Source organism: Saccostrea cucullata, unplaced genomic scaffold (assembly GCF_032062105.1).
Source record: "Saccostrea cucullata isolate Sc308-1 unplaced genomic scaffold, CSIRO_AGI_Scuc_v1 ctg4963, whole genome shotgun sequence".
In the NCBI taxonomy this organism is placed as follows: Eukaryota; Metazoa; Mollusca; class Bivalvia; order Ostreida; family Ostreidae; genus Saccostrea; species Saccostrea cuccullata.
Window position 1 is genome coordinate 36,038 of NW_026937997.1, and position 19,939 is coordinate 55,976.

The 19,939-nt window shown below is 32.8% G+C and overlaps 1 long non-coding RNA gene across 2 annotated transcripts; it reads right to left on the bottom strand.

The window, feature by feature from the left end:
• Nucleotides 1-8,363: 8,363 nt before the first annotated feature.
• On the bottom strand, nucleotides 8,364-12,272 carry LOC134249244 (uncharacterized). 2 transcript variants are annotated; one of them, XR_009988239.1, is made up of 4 exons: nucleotides 12,197-12,268; nucleotides 11,984-12,088; nucleotides 11,519-11,681; nucleotides 8,364-8,761 (listed from the first exon to the last, which is right to left on the bottom strand). It is a non-coding gene; the product is annotated as an uncharacterized LOC134249244 (long non-coding RNA). The 2 variants fall into 2 exon arrangements; XR_009988238.1 differs by having other exon boundaries at nucleotides 11,984-12,272.
• Nucleotides 12,273-19,939: the final 7,667 nt, after the last annotated feature.

A 19,939-nucleotide genomic window follows, 5' to 3' on the forward strand; every position in this document is an offset into this window, starting at 1 on the left:
AGTGACTTTAGGCAATCTGGATACATATCTTTTGTGAAATATGAAAAAAAATGTTTCTGTTTCTTAATATTTCATTGAATATGACTGTTTCAAATATGGGATTTTTCATTTTATTTACTTACACATTATGCCCTGAAACACCTTATTTTCCAAGCTAAAGTCATAAAGCATCATTAAAGGAATTTATTGTTAAAATTTTATAAATCTGTAGGCATCTTTCATTTACTAGATCTTGACCTTAAATATGCATGGAAGAAAAACAAAACCGAAGTCAATTAGACATAAAACATAAATCAAAAACCACGCAGTGTATAGTAGGAAAATTTCAATACTGACGTGTGTAACTTGGAACTTCCTTTAGATTGCAGAAAAGGTTTAAACTTGTTTAAAGTAAAGTATAGCAGTTATATTGATTGTAAGATTTCGATGTTTCTGACCCGATATTTCTCAAGAACTTGGCCAAAGATACAAATCATGGGATGATTTCATTATGGAGTCATTGAATACCATGAATTCAGACATGTTATTCAATAAACATTATAAACTAACCAAGCTACAAAGCAGGACTAAATATTTTACGACACAACTCTGTACAAAATCGATGTACAAACTATTCCTATCCCTTCAGTTTGTATAATGCAATGAATTGCATGGTGCTGATTGTCCAATTGCTAGCTTCATAAAGACTATGTCAATACACAGATTTTCTGTGAAAAGAGAACAATCATGTGTTATAAATATGTAATAATATGTGTATTAATCAACAGTTTCCTTGAATTCATCTTTTATTTTTAAGTTTCGAGTAAATACAAGGATCTTGTCAACACATTTCGACAAATGCTGACCTTTGTTTTTCATACTTATAGTAATCAAGTTATTTACGCAATGAATAATTATTGAAAGGATTTTCAGTTTTTTTCCAATTATGGCCAGGATCTCACGGCGGATGTGACCGGCCGGAGGGAGAAACTCGCTTATTTAGGTCAACTGAGTAAATCAGATGACCTATGGCTATATGTTCTTAGAAATCAACGTTCGTTGGTCATAAACTTAAACATTCTAAGCCTTTCTCTGGACCCACTGCACATATGTCAACCAAATTTGGCATATAGCATGTTTTCTCGGCCGTCCGCGTCGAATTCATGACACCAACCGTCTAGAAATAAATGGCCGTCCCCTGGAAAAACAATAAATATCTTCAATGACTTTTACCGATGTCCTTAAGATAATGTTATAGGCTATAAACTCATATCAATATTAAATTCAACATATATCTGGGAATGGAAAATATTTGTCTTTTGGATCATACATTCACGATTTTCTTTTGAAAAGAGCTCAGGTGGATTGAAAATGAATATAAAACTAGAATTTCAATCCATCAATTTTCTGTTTTTATTATGCATGATCAGAGACTTCAGATAACTTAGTTGTAAGTAATGAGAGCTAATTTTTTAACGTGATCTATCTTGGCACCTGGCATGGATATTCTATATACAAGCTTCACAATACCTTTACATTTAAAGTTATTTCCGCAATACTATCCACAATGATCACAGATAATGCGTGTATGACGAAATATTTTGCTGAAACACAGTTACGCAATTTTGTGAATAAGGATCTCGATTTTTAAAGGAACAAACTCCGGCAAAAGTGACATTTCAAAGTACTCGAAGTACTGATCGAGGTGACAGCTTCCAATTTATCCCAAAGTTACTGGCATATACAAAAACTTAACATTAGGAGAAACCCCAATGAAAATCAGTGAAAGCAAAAAGTGAGCAATGAACACGACAAAGGCCTTTTATAACTAATTTGATATATAAAAACTGAGCTGTAGTTATCCCTGATTACCCAAACTCCGTCACCATGTTAAGCGAAAAACACCTCGAATTTCTCTTTAAATTATATTTTGCTATTTTTTCTCATTACACAATAATAAAAATGAACATTATTTTAATGACATTTACAAAAATCAGTAACTGGGCTGATATAAATTCACTAAATAGAACGAATATCCTGCAAGTGTCATTTTGTACAATACATGTATCCCAACTCCCTATATATATAACTCAATCAACAGATTCCTTTACAATATACAGTGGAGCCTCATTTAACCGGACGCTTTAGCCCGAGTCAATTTGTCTGGATATGTGAAGCGTCCGGATATCTGAATTACCAGTTAAACAAGAATAAATAACAAAAAAAATTCTGTTTCAAAGAGAAGCCGTCCGGATACTGAAACATCGGATTCCGGATACCTGGCGTCTGGATATCTGAGGGTCAACTGTATAATAATATGCCAACGTATTAAGGTTTCGTCAAAGGTCAACATGTTCCAAAATTTATTTTTACAATAGCCCCAAAACTATATGAGGTATAAAGTTGAAACTTTAACAGTTTATCAATTTTTCATTGATGAACAGATAGAAAGTGTCACTTGATAAAAAAAAATACTTGGTAAGAATATTAATTGAGAAAAATTCTTCTTAAAAATGCACATATTTTCAAAAAATTCACCTAATTAATTCCGTGCTCTAAGTGACAACCATTATTGGGGAAACAAAATATGTTTATCAATGAAGGGCAAGTTGGACTTTGATAGTCTCTGGAAAGTTGTTTTCCCTGTTTATTTTGTCCAAATGTTAAGACTTGAGAGTGAAAGTACATTGCAAATGGCCGATTCTATATGCCTCTTGTCTTTATACATGTCATGCTTTCAATAACAGCCTTTCAGAGACCATTGACGTCCAACTTGCCCTTCAATGATAAACATATATTATTTCTGCAATGATAGTTTTCACAAAAAGGACAGAATAAAGCAGGTGCATTTTTTTTTAAATATGCACATTTTCTGATACAATTTTTCTTTAAAAAAATCTTTCTAAAAATATTTGTTATCAAGAGATACTTTCTATCTATTAAAGAATAATATATTTATAAATTGTAAACATTTTGATTTTATACCACACATAGTTTTGGAGCTATTGTAAAATTAATTTTTTAGACATGTTGACCTTTGACGAAACCTTAAAGTATTATTCCCCTACTTAAACTTTTCATACCTTTTTCGTAAATTTTAAACTTGAAAAAGTGTTTTTAATATTTCAAATAGTATTGCAAATTGTAATTTTCAAGGCATCAGCAATACAGAAAAATAACTTTATAATAACCTATCTTGTATGTACATGTAAAAATGTCGCGCTAATGTTATCATAATGCCGTACATTCAGGTAATTGTATACAATATCTTTTAATAAACTAGAGCAAAGCTCGTTGCAAAGCAACATGTAGGTCTTCCGTCCTGTTTTGACTGGAAGTGACGTCAACAAAAGAAAGCAATGAGCTAAGTCGTCTTCAGTCACTTATAATTTCAATTTTGCATCAAAACCTTTAATAATAAGCTATTTTTTTGCTACTTCCGGTTTGACAGGAAGTGATTTCGACGGACGGAAAAGTAAGTTTTATGTTTCCAGTGACATATGTTACCCAATAATTTGTCAAGAACGGCAAAAATATGCATTTTCTGACGACTTCCGGTTTGACCGGAAGTGACGTCGCCGGACGCATTTTGACGATTTCAATAGATTGAGCTTGACATTTTGAACAACTTTGCTTCTTGGGTATTAAAAATTCTCAATACTCTTTTAGATATCTAGAAAAAACTGTTGGCCCCTCTAGATCCCTTAATTTAGGAGTCAGTCCTTTTTTCGAAATATCATTCGAAAGATCTTGTAATTCTGCACAAATTTTGTTCTATATGTTTCAACAAAATATTCTTAGTTAAGAAGATAAAAAGCAAAATATGTGTAAATTTTCGCTCTTTTAGGCGTTCTAATTTTTTACCCCTATATAGCACCATTTTGAATAAAGAAATCGAAAAACAAAAACCGCTATGCACAACTTCAATACTTCTATTGTGTAAAATCAGTAAAATTTCTGCTCCAGCTTTTGCCATCTCCGAGCCTTTGTCTGGAAAGGAAAGCCTATTTTGAAATGCTAAACTAAATTCTGATAGAGTTAAGTAACGTCCATAAACTCTGAAAATTATATTATAAAGTTATAAATATACATAATTTGCGTGTAACCGACTGGAAAAGTTCACGTATGTTTTTTTAGATATTCTTTTAGTCCATATCCAACCAAAAAATCTTAAGTGACCTTGAACTTGAGTCAAGGTCATGCCCCACCCTACATTATATGAGCAATGTTTCACTGGTTCAAATACGGTTGAGAATTTAAAGCTTATATGTCAGTAGCAGTGACTCGTCCAAAAGACTGGGTGAGTTCAGTAAATTTTTTTTTTGAACATATATGGGATCGAAAGAATTTAACTAGAAATATATTTATATGACATGAATGCCCTGTCGAGTGTATATTAGTATATAATACAACATTAAATCTGTATAAGTGTATGACGTTTGTTGAGAATATATTTAATAATTTAATATTAATTTCTCTTCCGGCGCATTTTACGTGATTTTGGAGGCCTTTTGACATGGCATTATTAAATTATTTCTAACTTTTTTATCCAAGGGGAAAGCTAGGCATAATGCATACCATTTTGTAGGAAATTTCTTACAGATGATATATTATGACTGTTAAGATACTCAACCACTGACCTTATTAGTAAAAATTGAGGTCAAAGGTCAATTAAGTGCAAAATTTTATGGAATTTTTTGATACTTTTTCATCTTTAAGCTAAATATTAAGTATGATGTATGTTGAAATAGGAAATTTGGGATATACCCACAAAAGAGCATTATACTGTACTACATGAAACACATAAACTTTTTTTTCATTTCTGCATATAACTACTTAAAAAGGGTTGCTAAGCAACACAGAATTCTTTAATTTTCGGGCAGATATTTTCATTTTTTACTCATCCTAGACACATTTATGCATCCCAACACATATAAAAGTTAGATGTGAGGTCATAAAATTACAAGGGACATACAACAGATAAATTGTCTTAAAGTTTGACCTCATTAGAACTATTTTTAGTAGGTCAAAGGTCAAATAAGTGCAAAAGTTTCATCAATTTTTTTCAACACTTCTCAATATTCTTGCCATAATTTTACACAATGGATGCTGAAATGGAAAATTCTGAATATACTCTCAAGAAGGGATCAGAACTGCAATATCCATGCATCATTTTAGTTCAAATATCTGTTTAATGACCTTTAAGTGGTTGCTAAGCAACATCATTTTAAAGTTTTTGGCTATATACATGTTTGTTATTTCACATTCTCCTTCACCACCAAGTCACGTGGATATCACGTGAGATATGCAAGCCTACTCCCAGATCAGTTGCGCGTTTATTCCCAGATCGAGCAGAAGTGTTTTTTCATTAAAAGTGGTTATTAATTGATTTTGGATATCGTAGCAATGTCAGTGTTACAAAAACTTTCTGACGAGTTTGGAATAAGTACCTTGGACAAATCTAATGACGCCACAGTTCAAGTAGAGGCTGATGTTCATGTTATTGGACCACAAGATAACTTTGAAAATTCTCCTACTAAAAAACAGCCAAGCTGTTTAGGAGAATCTTCTTCTTCTCCTGCAATAAAGCAGCCAAGCTGCTCAGGAGAACCTACCAACCTACGAGATTCGTTCGAAGAACGCCTCGTAGAAAAGCTGCTTTCAGCGCAATCTAAGCAGTTCCATGATATGCAAGAGTTTGTAATGGCTGAATTAAACGCTACTAATGAGCGTTTAGATGAACTCTTGTCTGATGAGATTGATGGGGAACCACCAGCAAAGATGAAGAAGGTGTCTGAAGATTCTTCTGGAGAAACTGCGAAACCGTCCGAAAATTCCATCTTGGAAAAATTATCTTAACAATTTGACGGTAAGGATAAGTTTGGATTGGCGATCGGAGATGAGCTTGCAAAAATTTTGAAAGCTCTGTTTTCTGGAGACAAAACTAAAGCAAATGAAGAGAAGAAACGAGAAGAAAATTATGAAAAATTCAAACTTCCTCAAAGTTGTGAAATGTTGTTGGTACCGAAAGTCAATAAGGAAATATGGCGATCATTACCGGCATCTGCAAGGAATTCGGATCTTGACATACAAAAGCCGCAAAAACTTATCGCACATGCCATAGTTCCGATAATTCGAGTCGTCGACAATCTCATTAAAACGGACCCTCATGGAGGTAATGCTGGAACAAATGAGACCGTTAATCGGCTCATGGAGGCCATATCTATGATAGCCATGGCTAATGATGACATCAATCATGTGCGCAGAAATTGCATTAAGCCATCTCTGAATGTGGAATACCGATCTTTGTGTTCATCACAAAATGCCGTCACCGATAATTTATTCGGTGACAATATCACTGATCAGCTTAAAAGCATTCAAGAAGCAAATAAAGTCGGAAAGAAAATAAGTGAAGATCGCACAAAATCTGGCTTTTTTCATGGAAATCGGAAGCCTTTTTTAGGCTCAAAAAATTCCTGGACGATTGGATCCAGGAAAAGAGGAGGGGAGAAGAATGTTCGCGGATTATTCTTCCTCAGTCCCGGGACACATTGGTATTACCTCATCGTCCTCAAGAAGTTCACAAACTATACCCAAAGATGCGTCTTCTGGCATGTCACATATCTGGAAAATGTATCAATCCAAAGGTATTTCAGAGAAAGCAATTCCGGTTCTTATGAATTCTTGGAGAGCGTCAACTAAAAAACAGTATGATTCGCATATGAAAAAGTGGCTAGAATTTCTAAATCGCAAATCTATCCATGTATCTGATACTTTTTCAATAACAGTTGTCTTGGATTTTCTTACCGAACTTTTTGATAAAGGATATTCATATAGTACGATAAATTCCGCCAGGAGTTTTCTTAGTTGTTTATTACCACCTGTTAATGATGTGGCTATTGGTTCTGCTCCGCTAATTAGACGTTTCATGAGAGGAGTCTTTATCGACCGTCCTAATTTACCGCGGTATACAGAGACTTGGGATGTGAGCACGGTCTTATCGTTTATTCGCAGTATGGGGGAAAACGAAGTTTTATCAGTGTTTGATTTGACATTGAAGCTTGTCATGTTATTAGCGTTAGTAACAGGACAGAGAGCACAAACTTTGTCACTTTTAGATTTAGATAATATGCATGTTTATGAAGATAGAATTGTGTTTTGTGTAAATAATCTTGTAAAACAATCTAGGCCATCTTATCATATAAAACCAATTACAGTGTTAGCTTTTCCGGATAAGATACTTTGTGTTGTGTCATGTATTAAAGTGTATATAACAAAGACGGAAAAATATAGAGGTAATGGAAATAGAAAACTTCTTTTGACAACCCAAAAGCCGTTTCGAGAGGCATCGAAGGACAGTATTTCTCGCTGGATAAGAACTCTGTTATCTAAATCTGGCATTGATACCAGCAAGTTTTCTGGACATAGCACTCGCGCTGCTGCAAGCGCCGCCGCACGTTCTTCAGGGATTTCAGTTGACAATATCTTATCACATGTTGGGTGGTCTAATGAGAATACATTTGCAAAATTTTATGACAAAACTGTTTTACATAATGATAAAAATTTTCAGTCTGCAATTTTGTCTTCAACATGTAGCTTAGATGATATGAATATTCAATAAATTTTTGACAGTTATAAGAATTCTTCTACTTTGTATAATTCCTATTTTCAATATGTGAATATTTGCTTTAAACATCTCACGTGATACCCACGTGACTTGGTGGTGAAGGAGAATTAGAAAATTAAAGGAGACTTACCTGTAAGGTGAACTTTAATTAAAATTCTCCGAAACACCAAGGAACGTTGGGTATTACGTGCCCACCCTTGATCTCCCTCCCATGGGAACTAGGGTGATAAATTTATAATAATAGATAAAAATGTAGCATCTGTAAAATTGCTTATTATCAAGAATATTCACATATTGAGTTAAATACTGATCTGGGAGTAGGCTTGCATATCTCACGTAATACCCAACGTTCCTTGGTGTTTCGGAGAATTTTAATTAAAGTTCACCTTACAGGTAAGTCTCCTTTAATTTTCTAATTCTGGACACATTCTAGTCACTTTTTGTATATTTCATATTGTTTGTAAGATATGGGCCATAAAGATGAAAAAACATTTTTGTAATAAAAATTGACCTTGACACGCTTGCTCTTCAGGGGGTCAAGGTCATATCAGTACAGAATTCTGCTTTAAACTGTAAGTAAATATCAATTTTGAAATGCTTCAAACATGGATAAATCATCTAATAGCTGACGTAATAAAAATGGTGAATGACAAAATTTGCAAGCAAAGAATTCTGGTCTGCTTCTTACAAAGCCCTAGCAAAACATGTATACTATTTTTTTGTTAAACAAGAAATCCATTCTCTTGATGTCATTAAAAATAATCTTTATTTTCATGGATTTAATTTAACAAGAAAAAAAAACTAAATGATTTCATTACAAGATTTTTCTGGTATAACAGAGCTTAAGGGGTACAATAAAGACTTGACATGTTATTTTGGAGGGAAATAATAATAATAGATAGCATTGGCAATATTTAATGCAAAACTGTTTAGTCAATAAGTTGAAAATTTGACGCTTATATCCAAATATACAAATCCAGAAATATTGCAAGATGAATTCCAAATCAGACTGAAATCTTCAACACATTATTCAACTTCTACTTTGTGTCCACCATTCTTTTATCAACTGTCATTTCTCTGTAAGACCGGAGGAAATTCTTTGACTTGTCTAAGACATTATTATTTGCTGTCAAGTACAAGTGATCAGCTTCTATCCTGTAAAAGATTTAAGTATTTTGAAACAGATACATGTCATTGTGTATATAAATTTATATTTATAAATAAAATTAAGAATGCTAAAATTACTACATTTATTTGATTTTCCTTTTACATAACTTTCTGCCATGCAATGGGTACTTGGGTGAATAAAACCAAACCAGGTCACCAACATTGTATTTGTTATGGGTTATTTTTCTACTGTTCTCTCTAACCATTTTCTTGGAAGATAACTGTAATTTGTTTCGAGCAAAGTTGTGGATAGCTTCTATTTTCTTACTTAATTGTGTTCATCAAATGTTTTGGACAAGATGATAATGTCGTCTAAATAGACCATGCATATTTTCCAGGACAGATTGGAGAGCACCTTTTCCATCAACCGTTCAAAGGTTGCACCTGCATTGCACAGGCCAAAGGGCATGTTCAGGAATTGCCAATGTCCACCCCCAGGTATGGAAAAAGCAGTTTTGGGTTTGTCATTGGGGTCCATTTTGACTTGCCAGTACCCGCTCTTTAGGTCTATGGTGGAAAACCATTTCGACCCTGACAGAGCATCAAGGGTAGAATCAATACGTGGGATGGGGTAGCTATCTTTGATGGTCACATCGTTAAGTTTCCTATAGTCAATACAGAAACGAATAGACCCATCTTTCTTTCTAACTAACACAATTGGAGAACTCCAGGGGCTATTAGAAGTTTCAATAACACCCTTTTCTAGCATGTCATTTATTTCTTTTTCAACCTCTTGCATTTTAGCTAAAGGTATTCTTCTGGGTGGTTGTTTTATTGGAGGGGCATTACCAATGTTGATTTTATGTTCAACTAGATTTGTCAGACCTTTGTCAGTAGAAGATGCTGAGAAACTATTTTGGTACTCTAACAATAAAGTTTCTAGCTTTTGCTTTTGTTCAGGTGAAAGTTCTTTGGTAGTGTTTTCTAAAATACACTGCAAGTGGGTGGGTAATTTTGATGAACCATTTGATTCTATGGTATTTAGGACAAAAGTTGGGTTGGGGTCTTTGGGGTTTTCAACCAATTCAACATTTTCAATAGTGGCAATATGGGTGTTCTTATAAAGTTTCACACTCTCATCTTTCAAATTTAAGTATCTTACAGGAACCTCCGTTTCTTGTACTTGTGTAATGATTTTGGGTATCAATACTTCATGTTTTTGAACAAATTGTTCCAGGGGTTCAATTAAACCAATTTTTGATTCAAATAAAGGATCCGTAATCTTAGCCGGGGCAACATACTCGGAATGGGGAGGAATAATTATATCCTCTGCAAGACTTATCTTGCAATAAGACACTTCCTTATAAAATTTGTTAAAGCAAGGTATTTCTAGGCCCTGAATCTTTAACATCATCTTTTTCAAGGATAGGTCACAAGAGTTTTCACTCAGAAAATCTAACCCTAAAATACATGGGGTTTTAATATCCGCCACTAACACTGTCTGAGAAATTCTCAAATTTTCAAATAATAATTCGATGGAACATTTACCCTGTACAGAAATAAGGTCTCCACTTGCAGATACAAGTTTAATAGAAACTGGGGTAATTTGGGGCTTTTCCTCAGATTCTAAATTTCCAAAGAACTTTTTGCTTAAGATTGTGACACAAGCACCTGTATCTACTAACATTTTTGTTTCTTCATTATGTGATCCAAGTAGTTAAATGATATTGTTAAGTCAATGTATCAGGACTGATAATTCAACAACCTTGTAGTAAACCATCATGGTAAAATTACTGAACTAAAACAAATAGCATATATGGCAATCTGACTAAAGCCAAACCTCTGTTTACGCTATCGCAACATGTAAAAAAAATCTGGCATTAGATTGCTACGAGAGCCAGGAAGGGACATGTAAATTTTTCAAAAAAGTAAAAAATGATATTGAATCGAATTAGACAATCTAATCCCACGGATTACTAAATTGTTCCCTTGATTTATAATATGAGATCTCGAATTACACAATCCGATCTTAAGGATTACCAATTCGCCCCCTTGATTCATAATTTGAGATCTCGAATTACATACCTGTAATTTGTTTTCACTGATTGATAATTCAACATCTTGATTTGTTACAACGTCAGTGTTATGATTTTGGAAATCTGTGCTCTTGAATTTCATTACATTTATGTACAGAAACATCCAACCATTTTAATCAATAAGTGCGTTCTATTTATTTTGTTTCAGCAACCAGTCGTTTCCAACCTCTTTCATAACTAATTCAACGTATATTTATTTTAGAAGTATTATGATTACACAGGACCCATATTCACTTTTACTATCTAGGACTTTCAATTATTCTAATGTACAAGTAACACAAAAACCTCTAAGATTTTTTGTTGTACAAATATCAGTACTAGCACATGGATTTGAAAAAGTTCATGTATTTTTCTCATTTTGGACCGTAATATGTAATAAAAGTTAGGATGTAAAATGCTACAATATTCTATTTTTTAAACATGTATTACCATATCCGATATGTACAGATAAATAATTTAAACGAAATCATGGGAAGGGTTTACATCCCGAGGGAATGAATCATTTAAACTAAAAGAATTAATTATACAATCTGAGATAACGGATTGTGTAATTTGAGGGAACGAATTGATAATCTGTGAGAATGAATTGGCAATTTGTTATAACAGATTGTCAATCCAAGAGAACGGATTGTATATATCCAGAACTCGGTTTACTTTTTTAAATTTTTAAAAATCCTATGTCCCTTCATGGCTTTCATAGATTGCATACCTGCATGGCTGCCAGGGTTGTAAAAAGAAATCAGACAATAGACTGCAATGTTACTTCAGGGCAAAATTCCTGGGGCAGGGCTGTTTGTGAGCATGGGAGTGTTGATAAACCATCAAGTAAGTTTGACCACCCATATATATGATGTATGATAATTGGAAAGTGTCTGAAAAATTGAGAAAATGGAAATTCTAACCACATACTTTATGCAGATTGGAAATACAACAGCAGTCTATAAAAACAGCTTGTTCCATATCTCGGCATTCATTCAAATAGATATTACATGTTTAAATAATGTGTCTGTATGAATAATTAAGCATCATAAGTATTGTGTGTTTCAAACACTTATTTTTCAAAATATAAATCAAATAATTATAAATTTATATGAATGCAATATCATGAGAATGACAAATAAAATTAGACTTCATTTTTTTAAAATTTTACAAAACAAACACAAACAAAATTTACCTGTTCATTGGTGTCCTTACATATTAATTGACCTTCGTAGTTTATGGTGGGCTTAGAAAGTGGGTATTCACGGATGAAACTATTGTTGCATATGGTGAAAGCACCCTAAAAATTCAATGTAAAAATGGTACATGTACACACTGGTACACACATACTTAATAAAACAACTATCCATGCATTATTATGGCAACTTTGATTTTACTTTTAACTTACGAGTGATTGTAAAAAGCATCAAAGTTCAAAAGCAACACAAAATTGGCTGAACAATACGAAATACGCACACTGAAACATAAACAGATAAAGATCTTGTACATGTGTACATTTAGTTTTCTTTAGAACGAGAACTAATGCGTTTTAAACTTACACTTTTCAGTCAATATAAACGTATTCTCACCTGCTAATACCACTGTCGTGATCCCGTGCCGGATTGGACAAAACAAGATGGCGGCGGGAACAAATCGAAAAAGGGAGGTACCTGAGATTTCGGAAAAAATCCCCGTTAACCGTCAGATATGCTTGCTCCAAAGATACTGTCGAATTCCTAGAAAATTGCTTATAAGTGTGTTTAGTTGCTACTTTTCCTATCGTCTCTTAAATTTGAACATTTAACGACTGAAGACTGCAAATTTTTCGGATTGAGTTTGAAGCGGCATGGAGTTGTTTTTTTCTTCGATTTTGACAGTATTATACATCCAGCAGCAGGATTTTGGCTAACAAATGATAATTTGGAGTAATTCTGACCTGGTTTTATATGTTTATTTGTTATAACTCATTTTCTTTCAATAATATTTTGATTTAAAAATATTGGCATGTGCTGGATTGGAATCGGTTAATTTTAATGGAAAATGTGCCGGATTAGACTGCATTTTTGGTGCGGGATTGGATGATGTTCACGATAGTCATTTATTTAATAACCTTTTTTTCTCTTTTAGTTTTAAGCTATGGATGCATCGCTAAATGAAATACCAGGGAGAATTTAATATAGCTTATCTAAGCATCTTCACTTAGGAATTTTGTAGAGGTGACACTTTACAATACGTCAACAGCACAGAATTGTCCAGGTATTGATGAAATATCTACGGCAGCTGCTACAGGTGGAAGTACAACCTACGACGGCACATCAAAAACAGACATAGAGAAATTCAAAAAGTCTGAGGATCAGACACTGTCAACCAAATATTTTTAGGGTCTTAGATAAGGTATAACTATGAATACTGTGATAATTTCAAATTCAAAGCTATTATTCCGATTTCTCTCATGTATAATGTTTGATAAACTTTTTAAGATTATTTTTCTTTCACGTATTTTACTTTTTTTGTTTGTTATCATTAGACACCAAAAGTGACCATGACTGTTATCTTATTAAATGTTACCAAAAATGTCAGTAATTTTCTTCGTCTTTTTTGAATATCTCTTCCCCGTAGAAGAAAAAAGAAATGCATTTGTCCCCATTGACACTTTTATATCTAGCAAGTTACTATATTACCAAAATTTATTGTAAGCAATTTTACGGTAAGTTCATTTAATTTGCCGTATAAAAGAACTTACAACTTGATTTTGTCTTCTAAAATAAAACCAATATGAAAGTCTAGTACTCTGCTCGAACATGTACTTGGTTTTGTACAGTAGTAAGTTGCATTTAAAAATAACTTATAATAAGCTCTGGAATTAGACTTTGATATTGATAAAAAAAAATACTAGAATTAATACAAAAAGTTGAAAAGTGAAAGGCTGTAAAAATTATGACTTTCCATATTATAAAGTCCTCGTCAAAATGATCAATATTGCAATATTATCAAAATAATATTGCATCAGTATTATTAAAATAATATTGCAATATTTATCTCAAATATTTGTATTTTTAGATATATTTTGACAAGAAAGCAAGATTCATGATTGAATGCATTAAAGGTCATAAACACCCCGATCTCGATTACTTCATTTGTATTTTGTTTCAGACTTATTAATTTCAACTTAATGTTATTTAATCAAAACTTAAATTAATTGCATTACTTAAAATGTAATATTTTACACATTAACATCAGTATCGGGATCAAGCAATAAACCGTAACCTGTAATCATTAACATTAAAATGGGCTTAACTTCGAAAACAAGGAACACATACACATTTTACTTAAAAGATATGTTTATTATGTTAAACTAATGTAGTAAAACATACAAAAAGAAGTTGAATTTCATTAATTTATGAAAAGTTACCAGCGTACTCTAAAGTACTCTATCGTACTAGCGTACGTACTCTGTTTATTATAATTAGGACCGACTTTCGCCCATGGCAAATTTTCGGGCCTTTTCGACCAGCAGTCTAAAAACAACCTCGATTGAATGTACTACATAGACACCATGAACCCCCCCCCCCTTTCACAAACTTTAAAGTAAATGTTGGAAGACATCTTATCTGTGGAGTATGGAGTTTAACTATTTTGAATGCAATGCTATTACTTCAAATACACAAGAGAAAGGAGGGACTTCTAACCCCTTCAGTCATATATTTAAATAAACAGGAAGTGTGTATTTTTAACATCCAGTGATGTTAATACATTCGAGGTTGATTTTCCGACACCTGACGGAAAGACCCTAGATGATGCGATTGCTAATTTCGCCTCATGTGCACGGTGTAATTCTTGTACGCATAAATAAGAGTTTTGCGGATAGTTCCTCTGCTTACTAAAAGTTCCTCTTTTCCTTTATCTGACCCCACTCGTGAGCTCTTTCGGGTTTATCAAAACAGCGGTCTCTGTAAAAGAAATATGGATATAATAAAATCTGAGATAAAAAGAAATAGGAAAGAATTATTTTTTTTATCGGAGGGAAGGGGGGGGTGGTTAGACCATACCTGATATTTATATTACTTATTTTCTTCGGTAAGATAAGGTATATATTGAATTCCTCCTCCTGGTATTTCATTTAACGATGCATCCATAGCTTAAAACTAAAAGAGAAAAAAAGGTTATTAAATAAATGACTATCGTGAACATCATCCAATCCCGCACCAAAAATGCAGTCTAATCCGGCACATTTTCCATAAAATTAACCGATTCCAATCCAGCACATGCCAATATTTTTAAATCAAAATATTATTGAAAGAAAATGAGTTATAACAAATAAACATATAAAACCAGGTCAGAATTACTCCAAATTATCATTTGTTAGCCAAAATCCTGCTGCTGGATGTATAAAACTGTCAAAATCGAAGAAAAAAACAACTCCATGCCGCTTCAAACTCAATCCGAAAAATTTGCAGTCTTCAGTCGTAAAATGTTCAAATTTAAGAGACGATAGGAAAAGTAGCAACTAAACACGCTAATAAGCAATGTACTAGGAATTCGACAGTATCTTTGGAGCAAGCATATCTGACGGTTAACGGGGATATTTACCGAAATCTCAGGTACCTACCTTTTTCGATTTGTTCCCGCCGCCATCTTGTTTTGTCCAATCCGGCACGGGATCACGACAGTGAATACCAAAGGTATGTCTGTATTATTTGATTCATTGATGTGATAATCTTCGTCGTGAAATTATCATGAAAATTGACGTACACGGTACAGATTTCGGATCATGTTGTTGTTTACACCACAGCGGAAACACGTGTTTTTTTCAATTCGTATCAACTCATACAGTGATGAGTCGTATTTATTTATAAATACGAGTTTTTGTATTGTTAAATTTCGTGCCAATATAGATCTAATTAAATTGCAAATTAATAAGTATACAGTATAACAAAATACAACAATATTAAAAATCTGATTGATTTTTTTTAGTAAAGATCGACGTTTTGGGAATCTAGATCTACAATTTTTATCAACATTGTATATCACTACAGAAATATATGCACATCAATAAATTAACATTCACTTCACAAAAGGCAGAACGATAGTATAAATTTGTTTTTTGAAATCTATTTTTTTTTTTTGTATTATGCATTTATTTCAGTAAAAAATATATTTAAATGGTCAAAAAAGTCATATAAAAGAATTTGTTGTTTCGAGTAAGACGCAACAATGTCGACCTTGACGTTACATGTAAATATTGACCGACTTTTCCATAAAAACTATGCGAAGGTCACAAATTCAAATTATCGTAATTAATAAAATACTGTGCGTAAGAAGGCCTGTAAGGGCTTGTTGGAAAGGAAATTTTCTCTACTTTTACCAGCTTTATTTTGTTTTCCCTATTTCAACACAGAAATAAACGTAAAACTGAGCTTTGTTTAAAAATTACGAATAAAATCGAGAAAAAACACATAAGTGCAAGTAAATTCTTGTTTTTAAAATATACTTTAAAGAAATAACAATAATTTTTACATATTTTAAAAGCAGAGACAATATGCGTTAAGAATATACCATACTTTCTTTATAAAGTTAATCAGGAAAAAATTGTCAATCGTCTGAAAAATCGGTAATTGCTTTGAAAAATTACGCCATTTTCAAAAAGTCACGTTTGTCTTCACAACGTAAAATCGATCAAATACCGGCAATCAAGACATAATCTTTTTAGATATTTTAAAAGTAGAGAAAATTTCCAAAAAGATGATATATAGTTTATATACCTTCATGCTACCATAAAAAAAATACGGAGATCTTAGTTTCGCGAAGTCGTGTTTTAACGCGCCACCGGTCAATTTGACCGGTACGGAAGTGAAGGGGTTAAAAATTGAAATCTTAAAAATGGAAATTCCATTCAGATAATGCATACAGGCATAAGCTTACATAAAAATATCTCAAATGGTTTCTTTAATACTATGCAAATTGCAAATTAAAGACAAGTGAGGTCAAGGTCACAGGAAAGTGCAAGATCAAAATGTATCAGGATACTAAAGTTTGATAAAAATGTCTTGAATGGATTCTTCAAAACTGAAGGTCGTCCGATTGGCACAGTAGTTAGAGCATCTGTTCTACACTAAGGTTTGGATAGCTCTCATAAGTGTGTATCAGCATATGAAGTTGAGTAAAAATATAAATGCTTTCTTCAAAACTGAGCTAAATACTCACTGAATTAGGTAAAGTAAGATCAAGGTGAAAGGAGAGGTCAAAGTAAAAAAAAATGTATGAATCACCATAAGAAGTAAAAGAATACTCAGTCTTGAATGGTATGTTTCTGAGTTAAACACTAACCTGAGAAAAGTTAGGTTAAGGTCAAAAGAAAAGGTAAAACAAAATGTTGATGCAGTTACAAACGTGTAGCTAGCCTATAGTATGTATCGGCACATATAATCAGTACATATCGGCACATGAAGTTTGATGATACTATCTTGAATGGTCTCTTTAGACAGAATTAAAAAAAGGTAAGATTAAACTCAAAGGAAAGGTCAAAGTCAAAATATGTTGATGCAGAAACTAGCTCTCATCAATGTTTATCAGCATAGGACGTTTAATATAAAAAAAAATGAATAGTTTCTTTGAAATTGAGCTTTGAACTGGTGTAAACGCAAAGCGGGACGGAGGGACAGACGGAAAATGGAAGACGTACATGACAAACAATATATGCCCGGCCATTTTTATGGGGAAGCATCAAAGTTTCAATGAGAATGTTTTATTTGAAATTTGGAGACTTGTGAAATGATGCGTGGAGACCGATCCTATGGATGAGATCGGATAAATCAAGGTCTTGTGTCGGGGTAGGTGCTGGCATGAAAAGGATCAAAGCACCTGATTTCATCAGGCATAAAACTTGAAATTAATAAATGCAAATACGATTGATTAAAACAAATATGAGATAGAGTGAAATAAAATACCATATAACGGGTAATTTTTACGAGTTTGGGTCAAAAAAAGGTGCTTTGAATTTTTAAACGTTGATCTTTTACGAATTGAATATGTCCGTAAAATTTAAACATCAGACGTAAAATTCCAGATCACATTAAATGCACATTTACGTGTACAAATAATGTGTCCAAAAACCCTATGTAAGAGAGAGAGAGAGAGAGAGAGAGAGTTATTAAATTGATATATATAACAATATAAACAATGCAAACAAATTACATAATGAGTTGTATAATTTTTTTAAATAACCGTTATATACATGAGCAATGTACCCTTCATTTATTCATGTTTTTTTAACACAGAGCTATGCACACGTGCACGTCTGGTATATTTACCGAAAACAAAGAGAGACAACTCAAACTAACATAATTGAAGTGAAAGTATTCAAGTACAGCGTATTAAGAGGTCAAAGTTTTATTCAAGCACATGAAGCAGAAGAAAGTGTCCAAGATTGAAAACACGGGTATACATTTAATTGGAAGAGCTGTAATTATTAAGTCATTATCAGAAGTTACGCGTCTCTATAAAAAAAATTCTTAAAAAGAATAACAAGGTAGGTCTAACCGTGATGAATTAATTGACAATGTTTGTATAATTTATATACAAGTTATTGAGATTAACCTTTATGATCCCAATTGATGATTGGCTTAAAAGTGCTCAAAATACTAACAGTATACTAATTATATAGCTTCCATGGAGTGAGCTTAATAGCAATAAGCATTACTTTTACACATACCATGTTAAAAATTTATTCGAGCCGTCTTATAAATTATGTGAAATTTTACGCGTTTAAATTTTACGGATTTATAAACCTAAAAAAAAAACCCCGTCATTTAGTAGTAATATGAAAGAGGCGACATGATTTCAAAGCCAATTTCCACTATTAGAGTACACTATGTTTTTTTTTTACATTCGACATGCCTGCGGCTCTCTGGCCACGCACGTTAAAAAAAATAATGGAGAATAAAAATATATTTAATTTGAAAAGTTCTACACCAAATTACATGATTTACGGAGAAACTGGAAGATTCCCTTTGTACATCAATGTTTTTACGAGCATGATTACATACTGGTCAAAGATGTTTACATGTGCAGAAGATAAAATTGTCAATATTGTGTACAAGTATATTTATAACCAATTAAGTAACGATGGTATTAAATGTCAGTGGATTGAATGTATTCAAAAAATTCTAAATAATTGTGGACTTTCATTTATATGGAATGAGCAAGGTGTTGTCAATGCTAAATGGCTAAGTGCTAGTGTAAATCAGAATTTAAAAGACCAGTTCATTCAAAAATGGTCAAATGACATAAATAGTTCTTCCAAAGGCCAGATTTACAGAATTTTTAATACCAATTTCGGATTTGAAAGCTACATCAAAAATTTACGCCCAAAACAAAGAAAGTTATTGATGAAAATGCGTACCTCAAATCATCATCTACCTGTAAAAACAGGGAGGTGGTGTGGCACCCCATTAAATGAAAGAGTATGTTTACTTTGTAACAATGTAAAGATAGGCGATGAATACCACTACATTTTAGAGTGTACAGCTTTTTCAGAGATAAGAAAAAAATTTTACACAAAAGTTACTGCACCAGACCAAATGTTCTCAAGTTTTATGAACTCATGGCCAATTCAAATATACAATCTTTACAAAAACTATGTACATTTATTTCAAAAATATTTGAGACTGTCTGTCCTTCTTAGCTGTCCTCCTGGTGTTTTCTTTTTGCATAGACTTTAGGGACTCTCGATCTCTCGAAGTTCAAGGGAAGTTACAGGTAATATACTTGATATCAACAACAATGATCGTATTTCGAATAAATACAACGAATTCCTAAAGTTTCAATATTTATTTGTTCTTATTTCACGATAACATGAGACCCGGATAGCAATTGTCGGTTTGGCTATTCCGCGGCTTGATCTGGTCCTTCACCAGTGTTCACCAGATTTTTTTAATCGGTATTCAGTCCTTGAGAAAGGAATTTCTTGTGCAAAAATCGTCATACTGAAATTATGTAGACTAAAATTAAAGTTCATAGTATATGGCAACTTATTGAAACGAACGTTTATAAATTTATTTTCTAAAAATTATCGTCTCGGTTTGAAAGTCAAAATAAGTTGTGAATTCGTTTATAATTTACCAATAATAACCAATTAATTATATCAACACTC